General features: G+C 31.2%; 1 protein-coding gene across 1 annotated transcript in view; it reads right to left on the reverse strand.

Annotated features, from left to right (window-relative positions):
* The window catches only part of LOC140437661 (neuroglobin-like), a 256036-nt gene extending 243900 nt beyond the window's left edge, over positions 1-12136 (reverse strand). The window contains exon 1 of the mRNA XM_072527296.1: positions 12025-12136. The gene's annotated coding sequence lies outside the window, so the exon portion shown is untranslated. The remainder of the gene's footprint in view (positions 1-12024) is intronic.
* Positions 12137-18224: the final 6088 nt, after the last annotated feature.

Consider the following 18224-nt stretch of genomic DNA (forward strand, 5'->3'; position numbering starts at 1 on the left):
GGACAACATTTCAAAAAAATTGTGTTTTATGTGATACGTTTTGACCAATTCTTGCATATGCCACAACACGAGACATCTAGACGATGTGCTTTTTGTAATACTAGTAAGGATCCTCATAGAACAAGGTAGGAGTGATTATTTAATTTTTACTTTTAAAATTTTCAGGAAACAAATGGTTAAAAGAATACTTTATGTGTAAAACTATTAAAAACATAATTATATAAAATAAAGAATAATTGATCATAAATTTTTATAATAACCTTTATAAAACACGTGCATATTGTATTTAGTAACGGCCTTGTACACATTTGACTATGCTTCATTACAAATTCTGCCGCTCTGCTCTTCGTTGCTGCAGAAATGTAGGTCACGGACAAATTAAGAGGGTGGTTGAAAGCAATAGTGATCGACATTACGATACTCAGATCGGCAGAGGAAAATTCTCGATGATTGACAGCCTCTAAATGTGTATCTCTGAAAGGAATTTGGTAAAAACCTTGCGAGTGGACAGATAAATGGCACATTTGTACAAAAAATTAAGCGGATATATTTTTTATCAGTTAAACAAACAAACGGAACGATAAAAATTTTTGACTTTGTCAACAGCTTAAAGCAGGTTATCAGCAAAAATACATATTTCATGCTCCGGAGCATTTTGTACTTTTACCATTTTTTAAAAATATTTTTTTATTAAAAAAAATTATAAAAAAAGATGTTTAAAAATTATAAAATAAATTGTGGATTGCATATTACAACATATTTATATTAAATTGTTAGGCTCTGATAATGATAATATTAACTTCTTCAAGTTCAATTTTGTTGGTTACGCGACTGAAGAGTTTAATTGAACTATACCCAAACCATTCACGGAGATTGCATAGCCGCGACATTTTACGTCTTCCTACGCTTCTTCTGCCTTTGATTTTGCTCTGCATTATATTCCTTATTAGTTCGTATTTTGCACATCTCATGATGTGCCCCAAGTATTCCAACTTCCTGATTTTTATGGATTTTAAATTTAGCATTGTTTTCTTAGTTGTTCGAGAACGTGTGCGTTTGTTTTGAGATACATCCATGATAATGTCAGAATACGTTGCCAGGCCTCAACCCCATACAAAAGAGTGGAGAAAATAACATCGAAGCATTCTCATTTGGAGCGTTATATTGATATTGCAATTACAGAAAAGTTTTCTCATTCCATTAAAAGTTGAGCGTACAATTTGTATATATTTACTAATGCTCTACAATTCTAATTCTACCACTAATGCTAATATTAATATTGGGTTGATTGAGTATCTCAACAGGTACATTATGGATTCCAAGCACAGATAAAAGAGAAATTAGGACCTTGCTGCATCAAGGGATCAGCTTCATTTTTGTAAAATTTTAGTTTATTTATGCATATTACTTATGTAAAAAAATTATCTGAATAAATCATTGCAAAAAGAGACAGATCCATTTATAAATTTCAACAATAGAACTACTTTTTCTCCTGCCTCCAAAACTATTTTCTCCAAGAAAGATTAACTTCTAGAGTTCAATAGTACAACGTTTAGAGCAAGTACCCTGTGCGTAAACTGTGCTAATGAGTCTACCAAGAAATAGACCGTTAATGTAGTTAGGTCTATGTGGCAGGATGCAGGCTTAACTGAAGTTTATACCAATAATATCTCTAGACGACTCATATTTGCCACCTGCGTACCAAAACTAGAATATTTTAGTCTTCTCAATCAACGGGATCTCTTACAAAGCCTTGAGAGCTGCTTATTTTAAAAGGTATTACAGACTTGAAATCTCGGTATATCAGACGTCTCGGTTCTGTAGACGGACCTCCAGCACAGTGATGTAGCCTCGGCAGAACTTACTATTGCTGTTAGAAGGTTCAATTTAGCTTTACTATAAGACTCTAGGTAGAACAGAGATAAATAAGAGGTCTGTCTGGCATTGGTGGAAAGTTTATATGTAGCAAATCTTCCAAAGTCCAGAGGACATGTATAATAGTCAAACGATATATTAAAATACTGCCGTTGAATTTCTATTCCAGGCATTTAAGTCGGTAAAAGTGAACATCATATACGAGAGGACTACGAAGAAGATCATTCTCAGATCAGATTTAGACATATTAATGTAGGAAACAAACAAACTTAAGCAAATACATAACGAAAGGAAGTAATTGACTTAATAGTGGTCACAAATCACGTGGTTGGAACTATTAAAATACGCCATATGTCAGATTAGGTATTTTGTTTAAAATATCAAGACATCTTTTTTGAATTAAGAGATAATGAGCCTATCAGAAAACTTATGATAACGCTCATAAAATAGACTGAAATCAAGTAGACCTGGTATATATTTAGGAGTTAAAGGGGCGGTACTGGGCCTGAACATAGCTGCAGAACAACTTTAAGACTTCAGTTTAAAGACAATAAATTATAAATGATAGTGCAAAATTTCAACAAGGTAAAATGACAATCTTGCAAATCCAAGAACAGAAGTTTGGTGAGTGATTTCGCCAAGGGATCAGGCGATTATTTTAAAGCCTTGACTAAATATAATAAGGATCTGAGAAAGGCAAGACGAGAATCATAAAAAAGTCATTGCGAGAAGACAGAACAGAAAATTGCAGAAAAGTCAATATACCGTTATGTTCCCTCCAAGTACATTTAGGTAAGTAGACCCTCACTTCAACAGAAGTCAATCTGAAATTAAGTTTAACAACAATATTTACACTGGTTCTAATGAAGTTGCTAATGATTTTGCCCTATACTTCAAGTCAGTTTATAACATATCTGATATGGAGATACCAAGTTTCACGATATTTTAGAGTTTGATGATATAACTAAAGAAGCTATTAGAGATAGTGCACAGAGATTAAAACCCAAGAAATGTATAGGCAAAGATAATCTACCTCCTTATATCTATAAAGAGTGTATCGACTATCTTGTGAAACCATTAAAGGTTGTATTTAATCTAGCTTTAAAAACGAATACCTTTCCTACAAAATTAAAAGATACCATTACAGTTCCTATTTTTAAATCTGGTAATATAAATAATGTAAAAAATTCCAGACCTATTAGTATTTTAAATTATCTTTGATATTTGAATCTATTTTATAGAACAACTTATTACAACATTTTATCAATTCTTTCAATCAATATCAACATGGATTTCTACCAGACAATTACAAACTTATATAATGGATTATTATATAAATGGATGTAATCTTCACTAATTGTGCAAAAGCATTTGATAGGGTTGATCATAGTTTGCTATTATGAAAACTGGGTGCATTCGGCCTTTCAAATGCAGTATTTTTTGAATATATATCTAACAGATCGAAGCCAACAAGTTAGATCTGGTAATTCTCTCTTAGAGGAATATTTGGTAAAATCAGGAGTTCCTCAGGGCAGCAAACTAGGACCACTCTTATTTGCTTGCTTTATAAATGATCTTTCTAGATGTCTCAAATTTTCGTCTTGCATAATGTTTGAAGATGATTTTAAGATGTTTAGAGTTATGGAAAATCAATGTGTTTGCCAACTATTACAACTAGACTTAAATGCAGCATCTAATTCATTTCAGATAAATGGAATGGATCTAAATATTGACAAGTATTCAATGATGAACTTCACACGTAAGAGGAACTTTATAAAAATGACTTATAATATAAATATTAGAGAATTGCCAAGAAAATCAGTGTGTAAAGATCTTGTTGTAAATTTTCAACAAAACGTGCACTTCAATGAACATTATCACATCATTACTAATAAGGCTTTTAGGATATAAGGATTTGAATAAATGCATAATTAAATTATACAACTCCTTGGTTAGACCACACCTCGAGTATGCTTCTGTAGTTTGCACCTCATGCAGAAATAAATATAGATTTAGTGGAAAAGGTACAAAAAAGGTCTTTAAGATACCTATATGATAGAAAATATAACTCTTATCCTTACTTGGGGTCTTACAGAAGTATGCTTCAAACTTTTAAATTTGTAATACTGGAACAGAGATGAAGAATACAAGCAATGCTGTTTGTATATGTTGTCGTGAATAACTTAAAATATAAAGATTTATTCTTCATTAACTACATAATGTTCTTTGTACCTAAGATTAACTTAAGGTTAAGTCATAGAGGGCTGTTTTGTATTTATGAGACAGATTGCTCGCCCATAAACAGCATATTAGGGAAGTGCAATATAATACTAAAAAAATAGCAACACAGATATCTTCAACACAAAAGCCATTAAATCTAGCTTTCTACCTACTTCAACCACTATATCTTAGTGTGTATATCTGGGTCTGTATATATTTCTATATGTGCGCATGTAAATTTCATACTTATTACCTTTTTTTCTGCAAAATGTGTTTGTTGTGAAATAAATAAATAAATAAATATATAGCAGTCATGGATACATAGCTGATTTATATAAACTTTCCTTACGAATAGCCATAATTACATGCTATTTGAATAATTTAGTATCATTTGCCATGTATAAAGTAAATTATCCACTGTATACGATATCTATTTCCATTTTGATTTTTTGTTTGAATAATACGGCTTTTTCAACCATTATTATTTCCCCAAATCTAATTTTATTGGATATTTATAGTAGCATAATAAAACGGATCAGTTGTTTCCTCATTCAATAAGACAACTCTATTATACTCAAATTAGGTAATATATTATACGTTGTTTTGACTGCTCAGTTCCTCTAATATATTCCTCCAGTTAGCTTGTCTTAATTCCGTACCTTGTTCCTACAGATTATATGCAGTGTTTGTCTAGTAACGAGAAATTATGTTTGTAAACATCGGACAGGTGGTTGTCATGTAGACGTATACCAAAACAATGATTAGGGTAGCAAGATAAATGAACTTTTTCATTTTTTTTATCGTTTTATCGTCTTTACCAGTGTAGTTATTGGAGTAATTTGGGAGATTTTACCAGCATATTGTACAATCCATAGCATATCACGTCTTTTTTTACTCACAGAAACTCACACACGTAAGCCACCTGTCCATACACAACAGCATACATGTAACAAAGACAGCCATATGACGATGATCGGTGATTCACGTGAGTCACGTCCTGGTAATTGTAAATTTTGTTCTGTCAGTTTTTGTAGTGTGTTTATAAATTATTTTCATGTAATTTAAATATTTAATTCATTTTCTTACTTTGAATCTTAATATATATTTTTTAACAAACAGTTATTACCTCTTATTTCAAATTGAGTGGCGAGCCCTTCCACGAAATAATTAATCGCGCAGACAGTATGATCAGACCCATGCAGTGGCGTTGCAATATTAAACAAATTAAATTATTTGAAATCGCACTAATTACAAAAAAATAAATCTGCAAGGCATATTGCATATGCCTTGCAGATTTAAGGAATAAATTTTGTCATTTAAACAAATTTAATTTTACCTGAAGGTCCATTAATAAGATATTAGGTATTATTACAACAAAATAAAATTTTATAATTTTTACTGACAAGAACCACGTGTTAAAAATCGAGCAGGGAGACAGCTCCTCAAGTATTAAAATTTATCCAATGTCATCGACCTAGAATCACCCTATAATTTAATTTTGGAATGATATAAACCCATATATGGATGTCACAGCTACAAATTCATTGTTAGCTTCAACTACATAAAGCACTGAGGATGATCTGATTAGATCGAAAACGTTATGCTAATGTTTAAATTTTGACAATACTTTTAAAAATTTTAACTATATGTTTTTATATACCTAAATACAATTATTGTGAAGTGTTTTAACTTCTGTATGTTTTTTTATCTAAAATAAAGGCCTTAAGCTATCTTTATTGAAATCTATGGAAATTAACAGATTAAAAAATACCGACATAATTCTGAATGACCAACTTAAGACAAACAAACCTATTCAGTTAAATTAACTAAGGATCCTTGGTGAGGATCAATTAACATCAATAGGACCCTGACAAAGACAATCTACAATAAAAATAATAAAAACAAATAAAAAACGGCATAGGCCTACAAAAAAACATAAAAATCTGGCGAAAGCCAACCAAAAAATTTATAAAAACAAAAACAAAAAACCCGAGCAAGTCTCTGGACATGACGTACACCGGTACGGGGACTTGGGGTCCAAGCAAGTAATTTTAGATTCGCCGACAAGTCACTAGCAATTGTTACACCCGAACATAATTCTTAAGGATGAACATGTGTCACAGGCTGGATTTTCTTAAATTGCTTGCTTCAAATAGATCACTTAATTAAGGCACTCTGCCGAAACCGCTGCAGTGATAAGGTATTATTATAAATTTTGTAGAAGTTTTAAAAACAAAGTTTTCAGTGTTTTATTGTTACACAATGTGTTTACGTATTTTTAGAAAAAAGGCAACCTGTGTTTTAACCAATACGAACAGCATTTTCTTATTTGTTTAGTGTTGTCCATGTATGATTAGTTTGCAGATTAGTCCTCGTCTCCAGACAGTATCGTATGCAGCTGGTAAAAAACCTGCTTTAATTTGTGTTGTTAGGGATAGGATCTGATCTGTGCAGCTGCGGTTAGATCTGTACTCTGCTTGCTTAACAGGTATTAATTCAAATATGTTTCTACTAATTCTGTTGTAGATTAAGCGTTCCGACCGTTTATAGACCCAGCGCAGCAGTGCAATCGGTCGGTAGTTTTGGGGCTGATCATTTGCCTTTTCTGGTTTTAATATGGCTATAATGCGGTATTTTTTTTTTAGCGAATTTGGGATTTCTCCTGATTTTAACATATCTGTATAGAAATCGGCTAGCCACTTCCTAGCATATTTGCCACAGTGAAGTTAAAATTCTGTATGGATTTTAACGGAGCATGGTGCCTTTCCAGACTTAATTTCTGATATTGCTGAAATAATTGCTGAAATTTCTTCTGGAGTAAACTCGTCAGCGTATTCAGATGTAGGCCGGCAAGCAGACTTTAGTATTTTTAGTTCCTGTTTTACTTTGGTGGTGTGGTCACGATCTCTAGGTGCTCATGAGGTAGCTACAATGTGGGACAGATAAGTGAATAGAGTAGATCATACATTTTATAATAACAGTACTAAGCTTTCTCTATCCCATTTAAAATTTAAAGCTTTATGGTCAATCGTACATAAATAACATTAATTTAGTTAGTTCATAAATACCAAGTAAAATAAATTTAGAATATATGTAATAGAAGTTACTTAAAAAATTAATTATTTAAGATATTCATTGCTTTACCAGAAACAACAATGAAATTACTGAAATTTTCGATTCTAAACTAGTTAATTCCTTATATTAACACCTTTTGTACGATTTTTGTATGCTTTAGAACTTTTGAAAATACTTAAATAAATTTCTGACAAACAGATTACCTGTATATGCTACACAGACAACCAAAAGGGCTTTAACATGTTTTAGGTTACTTTACCTACTTTAAATTTGTGTTTTAAGGAAAGCAGACAATTGTAAACAAGTTAGTTTATGTTTTGAATTCCTTCTCTGGAAGTAACTAAACAAAAGAGACAAAGCTTATCCCAAAGCCTGGTCTAATTACACGATTTTGTCGATGGCTCTGTACATCTTATACAATTTCTGATTAAGTAAACAAAACCCACGAACTTCTCGAGGTACTCGACTGCCTAGATATTAATTCCTTTCACATCAATAAATACTATAAACGTTTGCTTATTTTATTCTACACAATTGATTTTCTGAAAAATAATTTTCGGGTGGTATTTCGTTTGACAACTTTTGTATAATATTTGTCTAAATTTGATATTTAACATCATCTTCCCCAAATTTTATATTTCAATACCGTTTATCTAGAAGTTTCCCCTCGTTGACTTCAAATGAGTAATGTGACACATTTTACAGCTGTAGGCGTAACGCTGCACATTATACAATCTCATTAATTCGAATTTTGTCGATTTGGTTACGCCTAACCGGAGAGCAGACATTGAACGGCAAGGAAGCATCCCAGCATTTACTAATTTATTGGGGGAAATTAGGAACTAATTTATCACTGTCGTTAGTATAAAAACTACTCAGGCGGCAATAAAACTAAAGATGGATCGTTGATCGATAGAAAAAGTTCGCAATTTGCTGAAACATCTTTTAGTATCCAATAATGTAGTATGGCTAATGTATTAATTTTATCAGAGTGATGATTAAATATTATTTAGAAAGGTTTTAACAAGTATTTCATTAAATAAGATGTATAATTTTGAGATGTTCGGTGTAAAATCTGGTATGTAATAAAAAAATCATTTTGAATAAGACCAAGTTCAAGTTTTGCAAAATTATTTTACATAAATATGTCCGTTTAACTTATTACAAGCAATTAATGCACAAATATGGTTTCAATATCTTTTTAACATGGTATATCGCAGTGAAAGAAGACCTTAAAAAATTAGTAGGTACGACATGTCAATGTTTTTCTCCCTAAAAGGAGCTTCAGAAGAAAAAGAAAAGAAGAAGAAGTGAAAAAGAGCCTCTCTTTTTCAATGAAATAGGTGTAACTGGACCATGGAAATTATCGGAAGCATCTAAAATTGGTTCTTACTACATTTCTAATACTAAATGTTGATACAGATTAACTTTTTCCGATCAATTCCCAAAATTTCTCTGTTAGAAAGAATTCAAAAGGTCTCCGTATAGAAATATCCAAGTTGTCCCTCGAAAACCCCTTGGCAATAGTCAAGTATTGAAAATCAGAATTTTAAGCAATATAAAATTGTATCCCAGCTTAGCTGGTCGCTATTTGGTTAGAGGTTTAACTCTCGCATATTAGTTAGTGTTAGTTTCGTATTTGATCAAATTCGACGCATTTCTGGTTTAAGAGTTTTAGACTCTCGCGTATTTAGTCAGTCAACTGATCATTATGGATGAGACTTGGGTCTATCACCATGATCCTGAATCAAAACAAGAGACGAAAGAATAGTGTGAACCTGGTTCTTTGGCTCCGACAAGAGTTTGTGTCCAGAAATCGACCGAGAAGGTGTGTGCATTAGTTTTTTGAGATGTGAAGGGAATTTTCTTAATTGCAAACTGGTAAAATAATAAGTTTTTAATTTTACTATTTTTCTTTATAACAATTATTTTGTTTAAGCTATATTTGTAATATTTTGATCGAAGAAAAGTAATTGTAAAAATATTAAGCATAATTCGAGAGGAATTAACCCGTATAGATCCGATTTTTAAATAAAAAATTATTTTTGAAGTTATATTTCTATACGCACGGTCGTCGTTGGAAATTTGCATGAAAGTGAATCTGTGAAACCATTACATATGTAAGATAATGAGTAAGAGAGAGACAGAAGATTTATTTTCTCTCTCTTCCTCTCTCGAGAATAAAAATGTTCCTTTTGTATATTATATATTTAATATTATATATATTATATATATAATATTGTGTATATATAATATTATATATAATATAATATGTATTAATATTATTATTTATGTGATATGTTTTGTATTATTTAAAATTAAACGTTTATAATTATTTTAGGCTTTTGTATTTCAAAATAATCACTGTTTTACCGAGAACTGTCAATTTTGAAATCCGTTAGTGTCATGTAATTGGCAAATCCTTTACGTGTTTGGTTCATACGCTGGTGGTTGTGAGTTCGAATCCCAATTATGAATTTCCTTTTTTATTTTTGAAATATTTAAAAACCTCACGTGAATCTTATTAAATATATGTAATATACGCAAAAAACATAAATTTTAAAATAAAATGAAAATTTACAACATAATCCGAGTTGTTGGTTTTTTATTTTTATCTTCGTAAAGTAAGTTATATTGGCAGTTTTAAATACCTATGAATATTACATTTTAATTTATATTGTATTATTATATTGAATTATGTTGTAGTGTATTTATTGTATTGTAATTTTTATATTAATAACAAAATAAACAATGAATTTTACTGCAGAGTATATGTAAAATTTTTTTTGCATTCAACTCCTTTTATACATATATAAAAATAAAAATATATATTTTCATTAAAATATTGATACAATCCTTCATTTACTATACTCCTATTACAGGTCAAATATTTATATACAGCAAACGATGCACCATATACCTATATAACTAATTCTTTTTCTCTTTCTGCTCTCTCTTACCTATAGCATTACATATGTAATAATTGTGCAGATTGACTCGTATATAAATTTTTAACGGCGAACGCGTGTATAGAAGTATAACTTCTACCGGCAGTCCCACTGGACTGCCACACCCGTTTTTTTTTTTGTAAAATTTATTATTAAAGATATTATTTATAACTACAATACATAAATATTTAAGGTATCTATCATTTCATAACCTTTTTTACTAACAATACTAAGAGAAAAGTAAGATTTGACAAAAGAAATATTTAATTTAAATGGTTTAAACAAATTACTGGATTAAATAAACAATTCACCAATTAACTAGTTGCATTTTTATACTTATACATGCAACGTATATGCAACGAGATGCCTTAAATAAAAAATAAACATCAACTTTCGTTGACAAGAACCGGAAATATTGCGACTTTTATAAATTTGAAATTTTGCATTCGGTTTGTTATTTTGTTTATGATATATTGGCATCAATAAATTTATTAAAAGTAGTTGTTAGATACCTGTATCAAAGAGCGTCTTTAGAAAATTGTTAATCCCCTGGTCAGTTATAAATAATAAAATACTTTAACTTTCCAATTTTGTTTGCAGCTAAAGTAGTAAAAAATTATCCATACATCCTTTTACATAATTATCAACTCATGATAAAATAATAATAAAAAAAAAAGAATTCGCATATTCTCTTCGTATTATTTGTATTTTGTACTATTTTGTACAACTAATTCGCCCATTTTTTATTTATGTCATTAACGAATAAAAACGAAGTAAAGAAATTATAAGCTTTTATGTTTACGGAAATAATATTTTATTACTTGCTGGAAAAAATCTAATAATGGTATTTTACTTACAAGGACTCTAATTATAGTTATTATTTAGGATAGAAATTTATGATTATATATTATTTCAGATACGAAAAAACATATATTTTATATTGCTTTAATAGTTTTTTTTATTGCCTATTGCGTCCCTTACTATACCTATATTACTATAGAGTCTGCCAAACTGATTGTGATTCGACATTTCTCAACGTTACTTTATCTATTGCTCGATGGATTAAGTAGCTACTTGTTACCTGATTTTTACAATAGTATTTTTACAATAGTCAGGTATTTTTAAACTATATTTATTTAGTTTTAATTTAGTCTGTAAGACTGCACGATTCCGTTAATGTTACAAAATATTTAAAATTATCGACTTAACTAGACCGTTATAGCGTATAAGGTAATTGTACTCTTTACCACCATTTTTTTTCTTATTACCGACCGCAATGAATTTTTTCAGTATTAGAAGCACTATGAAAATTCCTTGTAACTACTGAAACTTTTTAACAGTTTCCTTTGATAAACCCTAGATATGGCAACATTACAAACTAAGCAAGCCCATGACTAATGGAAAATTTGACAAATTTGTAAGACTCAATAAGACAGGTTAGAGAAGCATTGTGCATGCGTTTTTGCATTATTAAGCATTTGTTATAATATAAAGATGTGCAATTTTATAATAAGAAATAGCACAAAACCAAGTTTTTTTGACAGATTTACTGTGTTCCTGGGTTAATTATTTTGTTCAATTAAGATTTATTTACAATAAAAGAATGGTCCTAGAAGATGCATTAAAACATATGTAGATAAAACTAGTATCTATACAATAGGACAAATATGAAGAATGTCCTAAAATAAGATAGAGAGTATAACATAGATTGCTGGTTACAAAATATGAGAGCTCTTTGCTCTTACCTGTAATATAAGAATGTCTTAAACACTAACGGTTCAAAAAGCTATCCAAAGGTACAAAACGGTTTATTAAAGAGAAAAAAGAGAAAAACAAATAGCATAAATAAAATCAGTTCAAATACATAAAGAACTAAACAAAATTTCTACTACTAAATACTACTTACTAGTTAATAAGGCTTTCGAAAGTGTATGTGCACTGTTGTCTATCGAAGTCGTTATCACTAAGATCCTGGATCAAGAGATGCGGAGATGTGGTAACCATGTGTTAAAGGCCACCCAGAAAACCATGCGAAAAAAAGTTCTAACACTTCTAGTGTATACAATAACGGGCTCTACTGTATTATAATCAATATGTATATATCTGTGATTATAATCGATTGCTGTTATACCAACAGCGGGACAAATCGTTGGCCGATTTGGAGAGCACTGTATACTTTATGGGATTAAATCCTTGACGGATTTTTAGGATTTCTGCCAAACAGAGATGTTGCTTCGTCCTCGTCTAAATTCGCTCTGAGGGTAGGAGGGGTGCCTGATTATTCGGGGAGTCTTTTTTAAGAGTTTTAAGTGCACAAGAAAACTATATTACTAAAAAACTGTTGACAAATTGTATGACATTTATGACATTTATAGGGTGGGTGCATTTTTGTCAAAAGTGGAGTTAAATACTAAAATAAAAATATTTATAAATAGTTTTACATGTTCGAATGGATTTATACGAACAACATAAATTCAACCTTTTGGCGAATAGATAGTCGGAATTAGGCAAATGTAGTAATCGAATACACATATTACACGTGGAAAGAAATACACCTTGCCCCAACTGATTATGCAGGGAAAGATCCAAGGAAAGAGAAGCATAGGGAAGCGTAGAATGTCATGGCTACGCAACCTGAGAGAGTGTCACGGATGTACATCAAATGAACTTTTCAGAGCAGCCGTCTCAAAAATCCGAATAGCTATGATGATTGCCGACCTCCGCCGCGGAGATAGCACTTAAAGAAGAACTAACTGAATATTGTTAATGTTTTTAATAATTTAGCATACATTTATTTATAATAAATTTTTTAAAGGTAATAAACCAACGAGTTACTTGAACATTTACCGATCGACTAGAGTGTAATTTTCAATTAGAAGAAGTACTATAAAAATTGAACAAAATTGTATTGTGTTTTTTGTAAGAGGAACACCCATAACCAGGTTCCTTGATAGCATCGATGACAAATATGGAAATAATTGTTTGGCGAAGGAAGGCTATTCTTCGTCAGGCATCCGGAGCTATCTCATCGAGATAAAATCTGAGCAAACCTCGGGCAAATATAAGAGGTTGGTTTTATAAAGTTTTAGACTATTTAAAAACAAAGAATTAAGAGAAAGTTCTATCAGGCCTAAAAAGAATTTTTAATTGCGACAAATCAGCATTTATTTTTTCACCAAAAGAAAAATGTTTCAATCGTAAGAAAAGTTTCAAAAAAAGTTTATACTAGAATAGCTAATGACGAAAAATAGTGCCTCACGGTACTTTTAACAGTTTCTGTAGAACAACAAGTTTTAAAATCTACCGTTCTATTTCCATATAAAAGAGTACCAGCCAGTATTTATTTAAAAATGGCCGTAAGTATAAGCCACTTAGACCCCAGGCGGATAACTGAAGAATATTTTTCTGAATTCATTACGAATATATTCTACAAAAAATGAATTGTTGAAAAGAACGTTCATTTACCTGTTGTGCTTTTTCTAGACTCCGTCTAACTGATGACGATGTCAAACTTAACCAAACCATGAGAATAATTACTGGAACAATAAAACCAACGCCAGTGAGATGGCTGCCTACTCTGAGCAATATTGCTCCACCAGATCTACGCCGTACAGCAGCATTAGTGAGAGAGTACCAGAAAATTGTAGTCAACGTACAATAACCAATACATCAAGATATCCCAGACATCTCAAAAGAGCACCAGCGACTGAGATCTAGAAATCCTCCAATACGATCTGCCCGAAAAATTGGTAATTCCTATGACATATATAGGCAATGGACAACAAGATGGATGCCAACAGTAGAATCGGACTATATTAAGATATCCACCCCAACTCAGGGTTTCATCGGATCAAATCTGCCCCGGTCCACTTGGGCAAGGCTTAATCGTATACGTACCGGATATGGTAAATGTGCTGATTCGCTGTTCAGGTGGGGTCGTGCAGAAAGTCCACAGTGCGATTGCGGAAAATCTAGACAGACCATAAGCCATTGTGTTTCAGACTGCTTGAATCGTGCCTACCGTGGAAACCTCCAGGACTTTGCGGAATGTTCCCCAGAAGCAATTGAATGGCTATGTAAATTGAACATTAATATTTAGTGTTCTGTAGAACAACAAGTTTTAAAATCTACCGTTCTATTTCCATATAAAAGAGTACCAGCCAGTATTTATTTAAAAATGGCCGTAAGTATAAGCCACTTAGACCCCAGGTGGATAACTGAAGAATATTTTTCTGAATTCATTTCGAATGTATTCTACAAAAAATGAATTGTTGAAAAGAACGTTCATTTACCTGTTGTGCTGTTTCTAGACGCTCCGTCTAACTGAGTTCTGCAAAGGTAAGTGTATTATACTTATTGCTCTTCTGTCTAACTCCACATATCGGTTACAATCCCTAGATCTTGCTATTTATTGCCTTCTTAAACAGTCCTAGAAAAACAGGATGCATAATTGGCGTATTGATAATAATGGCAAAAAACTAAGAAGGGAAGATTTTGCAGAGCAACTAGACAAATATATTAGGGATAACGTTACCGAGAATACAATAAGAAATAGATTCAGAACTTGTGGATTGTTTCCATATGATCAGAATAGCTTTGACTACACCAAACTACTTACTCAAGTTGAATCAAAATCGCAAGAGGAAATAGCAAGTGTTTCAAAGAAGAGTTCATTTTTAATTGGAGTAGAAAAGAGGATTGAAAGACAACTTTCAGAATAGTTATATAATTATGGCGGTATTTGGAAAGGAAGTCTCTCAAACAAAGGATTATTCTATTTCTGGAGAAGAATTAAAAACGAAACACCAAACATTCAATATGAAAATATTAATACCCATGACGTTACTCTAGAAGCAAATATGCTAGATATCCAATATATAATAAGATTTCCATCAATTTGGATGTAGATAGTTCTATTACTTAAGTGCAGAAATCAGAATTAGAAAACTTCATTGTTTGGGGAGATACTCTGTTTCCAGTCACTAAAAAAAGTGATCCTCTTTTATCATGGATTGAGCTTCCATTCTTGGAGCAGCATAATATCACACCAGAAGAAAAAAGCTTCAGAAAAGAAAAAAAAAATAAACTGGAGAAGCCTCTGAAAAAATTCCTTCTCTTCTAAAAATGTCTCAGCTCAAAACTCTTTCAAAAAAAAGCTTAATTCTGGCCTAAAAAAAATTATAATGAAACAAATAAAAAGATAGTGAAAAAATTACTCCTATAGTCGCCACAACGAAATTTTTTTTAAAATACTAACGGAAAATCGGTAGTGAGAAGAAAATAAAGAAGAAAAAGTATAGGATATTAGAAAAGAAAGCCGATTTCGAAATCAAACAAAAAAAAAAGAAAACAAAAAATGTTGTGGAAGAATAACATATTGTTCCTAGTAAAAACACAACGAAAAATAAATGTAATATTTCTGAAGAAGAATATGTTGTGGTTATTTATGAAGGGGAGTACTTTCCTGGAGTGAGTCTAGGCTTTGACCATATGGGTTTAAGAATTAAGACCATGATAAGAATTGGTCCATTTCCAAATTGGAAATTTTGTAAAGTTAATCCTTCGAAGGTGATTCTCCAAGAGAAGGTAAATGGTAAGAGAGGACCGGGAAGAAGACGCATTTCCTGGCTTCAAAATTTACGTGGACGCACAAAAGTGGTATAGCACGACTACCACTGAACTGTTCCGCGCTGCAATAAACAAAGTAAAGATAGCCGTGATGATCGCCAACATCCGGAACGGATAGGCACTTTAAGAAGAAGAAGAAGAATAGTTCTAAAACTGTGGATAAATAGGGCATCTATGCAATTCCAGAGCTTGATGGAATAAAAAATATAATAATAAAAAAATAAAATTATTTCATACCACAGTTGAATCTATTATACATGCCTAATATATTATGTAACTTTTAATTTGTTGAGTTATGAATTTATATTTTTAATATTATTAAAAACTTTAACAGCGTTTTTTTGCACCGGTACCAATGTATTCTTCTTATTATTAACTGTGCTCCTAAACAGATCCTTAAGTGGCCGGTAAAAGGTACAGTAACCCCACGTTATGATGATAAGGACTTCGTAAAACTGTTTTATGATGGTTTATGCAAAAAAAAAACAATATAACTAATATAACTAGTGTTTAGGACTCTACTTATACAAATAACCAACGTAACTCACTTAAAATACATAATATGGATAAAATTCTGACATAAGAAATATGCTCAGAATAAAGCGGAATCCAGACAATTAGTGGTACAAAGAAAATTTGTATAGGACAATAGTGGTGGTGGATATGCCGTAATGCGGTGAAAATAAATGTTTAAGTCAAAGATTGCGCACAACAATTTGTTTTAAATGAGGTCACACCTTTTGGCGACTCTAATTCAAGCTCATTAATTTACAAAAGCCAACTCGCGAATAGCAATATATTGTTCTGAGCTGGTTTAACATCCGGTATAGTTCGACGGCAAAACCGTTGTTCAATTCGGCATAAATTCTCTTAATGCTTCGTGTAGAGCTTTCCTGAAACTGTGCCGGTGAATTAGTAACCATATACCAAATGGTACAAACCGATTCGAGACCGAAATTTATCGTTTATAATAATTTGGTTGTTTTTTGTTTGGGTTTTATTACCCTCAAAATCGATAGATTACGGAAGTTAATGTTGGCTGTGTAATCGGGAAAGTAAACAATATTTAATTCAAAACATTGTACAGAATATAACTTGTAACAGTTTATGCTGCACGTTAGTTTATTTTTATTTGTGTTAGATAAATTTTCACTTCTAATGCAAGTTAAAAATAATTGTCCGAATTACAAGTTCAGATTTTAATTTACCACATATACAACGGTTCGGCATTCAGAAAGTGTATAATAATAAAGTAAATACGTGATAAAATCTTTCAGAAATAAATTGCTCCAATTCGTTTTATAGATAAAGGTTTATCCCTACCTGCTTTTCTGTCCATGACATAGTGTAAACGTGGCTCACACTTTAAGATATAAATGATAGGGCAGTCATGCTTTCTGAGTGAAAATATCAAAGAGGAAACAAAAATCACCTGAGAGAAAATAAAACAAAAAACAATACCAACAACACACAAAAGCGGATAGTTCGTAGCTCTATAAAGTACAATCACAGTGTAGGCCTAAGTAATTTGAATATATATGTATACTAATTATGATTTTTTTCAGGACATTCTACAAAAAAAAATTAGAAAAACCACAGAAAACGGCTTCGGCCACAAAAAAAGGTTACATTCTTTTTTTAAGGGTATTCTTTTTTGTTAGAGTTATTGATGCAATTATTCTAACTTATAAAAATGGAATATCTTTATCAATATTAAAATGTATCAAGAATACTCCTTTTAAAATTATTTTAAATATTTTTTATTTTCCGATATTAATCGATACATACCACAGACATTAAATAACTATTAGCTACAAAGTTTCGTTCCATTTTTATTTGTAGATCCATTTATTCGTTTATTATTATACCTCAAACATAATAGTAGTGTTTATTCTTTCCATCATTAACTGTGTTCCAGTGCCTATAAAATCCTGTATAAACAATGATCTTCGCGTTTCTTATTGACAATACAATAAAAAGAGATATTGATAATATTGACCTTATAAATGAAATCGTTGGATTTGGTGATGTAGATATTATTATTTCATATCCAACTTTATAAAATAAAGAAGGGATAGATACGTGATTTAGTGATTTCTTTATTCACTCAATACATATTGTTAAGAAAATGGTGACATATATCGAATTATTCGTTTGTATATTGCTCTTATTCAATCTGTAGGCTAAGGCGATATTTTGAGTATATTGATATAGTGAATGAGTATATTGTCCTCTTTGTGTTAAAAAAATTCCATTTCTGTTTTTCTTTTTTGGATTCAAACATTTCAAAATAGCGGCATCCTTTTATTTTAAAGAGTTTCTCTTCCCTGTTTTCTGTTTGTTATTATATATTTATTCTTTCTTATGTTACGGATCTCAAAGAACGACCTCGCCCATAATCTACCATTTCTGAGCAACGGATCCTTCGAGTCTATTGTGTAGCGGTGTCCTGAGATCAATTCTTTATAATCTACATCA

Source organism: Diabrotica undecimpunctata, chromosome 3, assembly GCF_040954645.1.
Source record: "Diabrotica undecimpunctata isolate CICGRU chromosome 3, icDiaUnde3, whole genome shotgun sequence".
NCBI lineage: Eukaryota > Metazoa > Arthropoda > Insecta > Coleoptera > Chrysomelidae > Diabrotica > Diabrotica undecimpunctata.